Here is a 4,655-nt window from a genome sequence, read left to right on the forward strand (position 1 = left end):
TTTTATGCCAGTTCCGGCGTTTAACGCTGGAATTTCTGAGGCTGATTTGCCACGCCGGTTTAGGCCATCAAATCTTGAGCAAAGTATGGACTATCATATATTGCTGGAAAGCCCAGGATGTCTACTTTCCAATGCCGTTAAGAGCGCGCCAATTGGGCTTCTGTAGCTCCAGAAAATCCGCTTCGAGTGCAGGGAGGTCAGAATCCAATAGCATCTGCAGTCCTTTTTGGTCTCTGAATTAGATTTTTGCTCAGGACCCTCAATTTCAGCCAGAAAATACCTGAAATCACAGAAAAACACACAAACTCATAGTAAAGTCCAGAAAAGTGAATTTTAGCTAAAAACTAATAAAAATATACTAAAAACTAACTAGATTATACTAAAAACATACTAAAAACAATGCCAAAAAGCATACAAATTATCCGCTCATCATTTTGTCTTAGAGAACTTATTTATTTTTAATCAAATACGCAAAATCATATAGTTGCATTCATCTATGTAGGTTGCATTGCATTGCATGAGTCTTGCATGTCCCTATTCATTCATATTTATCTCCTTTAACCAAGCATGAGGACATGCTAATGTTTAAGTGTGGGGAGGTTGATAAACCATTATTTTATGATTTATATTGTGTTTAATTGTGTGGTTTTATCAAGTCTTCACCCACTTATTCATATGATTTGCATGTATTTACAATTCCTTCCTGAAAATGTTCTATGATTGAAAACTTGCTTCCTAAAGATCTTTTAATTGTATATTTTTAGCCTCCTTTATACCGTTCGATACCGTGATCTGTGTGTTAAGTGTTTCAGGCTTCATAGGGCAGGAATGACTTAGAGAATGGAGAGGAAGCTTGCAAAAATAGAAGGAACAAAAGAAATTGAGGAGATGACCAGCAAAAAGTGACGCGGGCGCTTGGCTCACGCGACCGCGTGAAGTGGAGAAATTCACAGCGACGCGAATGCGCACCTGACGTGAACGCGTGGATTGGAAGCTGCACGAGTGATGCGAATACGTGGACGACGCGCACGCGTGGCACGGAAAATGCTAAGTGACGCGAACGCGTGGATGATGCGGTCACGTGACGTGCGCGATCTGCAGAATTACAGAAGTCGCTGAGATTCTGGGCCGCGTTTTAACCCTGTTTTCGGCTCAAAAACGCAGATTAGAGCCAGGAAACATGCAGAGATAGAGAACATATTCATTCCGCATAAGTTTTAGTTTTTAGATCTGATTCTACTCCTCCTCTAGGTTTTTCATATACATTCATAATTTAGGATTTTGAAGATTTTGGCTTTGGTTATTGAGAAGAGTCTACCTCCGAAACTGGTCATTCTAGTTTGTTTACCTACTTTTCATTTACTCTTTCATATTCTTAATTAGTCCAGAGTTGCAATTGGATTACTTTTAGAGTTCATTAATACAAGACTATTTTTATTTTTAATTAATCTCTTTGATTATTATTTATCATGTCTCTTTTTATTTTCCCTCTTAATTTTGTGAAGTCTATATCTATGATAATAGAGTAGTTGCCCAGCTTGATTGGGAGTTGATTAAAAGGAGAACCTTGAGTTGGAATACTCAAGAGTTCAATTGTAATTGGTTCGTTGTTGGTTGACTTGTTAGTCACTAATTCTAATCCTTCCCAAGGGAGAGGATTAGGACTTGTGAATAAAAGTTGACTTTTAACTTGACTTTCCTTCATTCGTTGAGGGTTAACTAAGAAGAAACAACTACTAATTATTAATTGATTTTGAGAAAATTCCAACAAGGATAGAACTTCCGATTAATCTTCTCCCGGTCAAGATTTCTATTTAAATTATATAAATTCTCTAATTTAATTTTTTGTTCGTCAAATAAAAAACCATTTTGAAAAAAACCTCTGATTAGTAAAATAGCACATCTTCCTGCAACTCGTTGGGAGACGACCTGGGACTCATACTCCCAACATTTTATTTCTGAAATTTGTGACAACTCTTTTCTAAATTGACAAGTGAATTTTTGCTGGTTAAGAACTGTACTTGCAACGCCATTTTTCTTAATAATTCTTAATCTGCTAATTTCCGCCACGTCAGATCAACACCCTTTTCAGTAAAGAGCAAAGCACTAGCTGCATAACATAACAACCTTTGCTTTAGACCAAATTCGAATATTAAACAGCAAAAGCAGTAATTGGTAGTTCATTTGGAAATTTGATTACCAAACTAAAATCAATTGTATTTTATCAAAATTATTTAAAAATATTATTTATCAATATATCGTTGAGTTTAAATAATTATTTTTAATTTAAATTATAAAAAAAGATTAATTATACTTTATAAAATACAGTTTAAGCTTGAAATATTAATTATCTAAATTAAATTATTTAACTCTTTATTTTTTTTATTACCAAAATTTTAATTTCAAATAATATAAATAACCAATTACAATAAAAATATACAAGAATATTAATTAATTTAAACTCAAAGTATTTATAAAATCAATTTAATCATTCTTAATAGATTATTTTCTAAAAATAAGAAACTCGAATTAAATTATAAATTATTCATAATAGAAGTTACTTAAATTAAATTATACAATTCTTTCTTATTTTTCTAATCACCGAAATTATAAACTATTATAAAAATTATATATAATTTTTAATTATTTTTAAATTTAAAGTATCATAAAATTTTATTTAACTACTTTTAATGAAATAATTTTCTTAAAATAAAATTATCAACAAATATAATAAATCATAAATAAATAATTATTTAATTTTTTAAAAACTTGGATTGTTACAAGTTTTGCATTGTTCGATGATGGCTCTAATGATGAGTGGTGTGGGTTATGGAACGCTAGGGCTAGTAGAGGGAGGAAAATTTGACAAATCTCTATGTTTTGTTTTGAAGAGAGGTTGTTGAAATAATTTTGAGTGTTCTACAAATTTAATATTTAAAGAGAAAATTATTTAAATTTGTATAATTATTTAAATAATATTAGAAAATTATTGTTCGATAAAAAATTATTGTAATGGTTATAAAACCGTTCTTTAAAATAGTCAAAGAGAACGGTTTTATTTTGTTGCTATAACGTAATGAAAAATTGAACTTCAACAGCAACACTGTAAAAACCGTTATCTAAGACCATCTAATAGAACGATTTTAAAGTGTAGCATTTTGGCAACAGGTTTTATGCGTTTCTTTTGTACAATTATTTAAACAACAATAAAAAAATCGTTGCTTAAAACCAAATTATGGTAACGGTTATAAAACCGTTCTTTAAAATGGTCAAAGAGAACGATTTTAGTTTATTGCTATAAAATAATGAAAAATTGAATTCAACAGTAACACTATAAAAACCGTTGTCTAAAACTATCTAAGAGAATGGTTTTAAGGCGTTGCAAAATTTGGCATTGCTAAAGCCCATATTTGTTGCAGTGTGTTTAGCATTAGTTAGACATTTCCTAAGTTTAAATAACGCTGTTTATGGTTTATGGTTTAAGTTATTTAATTTTTTCTTTAAGCTTGAATATCTATTTTCGATGTGAAGTTTTAGGATTGCCTTTGGCATCCCAAAACCTTATGTCTTACATATTGGGCACTGTTACTGTTCATACCTTGGGTCGAGCTCTTCGACCCGGGATGTTCTACAGACAAAGCGACCGACCTCTTCAGGTCAGGACGATCCGACCTCTTCTCAAAGAGCTCGGCCAAGTCACAGGAAAGCCCAATAAAGGGCCCAAACAGAGGAACACGTCCCGAATCCAAGGGCAGCCCAAGCCCGTAGAGATAAAGGCGATTCCCTTGAAGATAAGATGACCTCACTTAAAAGATAAAAGATAAAGATAAGATAACTAACTTATCTTATCTAAGAAGGTCACTCTACACTATTATAAATACGCTGGAACCCAGGTATAACTCATACTCTGATTCTACTCAATACCTGCTTAATACCCTTGCTAACTTAAGCATCGGAGTCCCTTGCAGGTACCCCCCACCCTCCGGAGACGAAGGAATCAGCACCTCCATCAAGTCCTACAAATCGGATACCTCCGTTCCGACCAGTACAGAAGATCTCATCCGACATCGACCTACAATTTCAGGTAACCCCCGGAACATTGGCGCCATTGTCGGGGACCCGAAAGTCATCTCATTACCATGGCGGACGATCATGACAACGATCACACCTCAGATCTAGAAGAAAGAATGCCACATAAAAACTTAGACTCCACACCAAAAGATACTCTCCAAATCAACAATAAGAAGTCCCCAAACGAGGGAGTCCTGGATACATTTCAAGATCGGTTAAAACAACTTGAGGAAGACGCTCTACGTCAACGAGAGGCCGAGAAGGATCTACAAAGAGAAATAAGGCGATGCCAGGAACTGGAAACCAAACTCCTAAAACTTAAAGCTGATGTCAAGACCAAAGCCAGCCGATCCACTCCCGAAGATAACGCACGAAAGGAGGAAGACCCATTCACCAAAGAAATCATAAAGACGAAAATCCCAAAGGACTTTAAACTCCCAGACATGACCTTATACGACGGCACTACAGATCCTAACCATCATCTCAGCAACTTCAGAAGCAGAATGTATCTCGCCGACGCCTCAGATGCAGTTTGTTGCAAAGCCTTTCCAACTACTTTAACAAAAACAGCAATTAGATGGTTC

The sequence above is a fragment of the Arachis duranensis genome, chromosome 4 (assembly GCF_000817695.3).
Source record: "Arachis duranensis cultivar V14167 chromosome 4, aradu.V14167.gnm2.J7QH, whole genome shotgun sequence".
Classification (NCBI taxonomy): Eukaryota; Viridiplantae; Streptophyta; class Magnoliopsida; order Fabales; family Fabaceae; genus Arachis; species Arachis duranensis.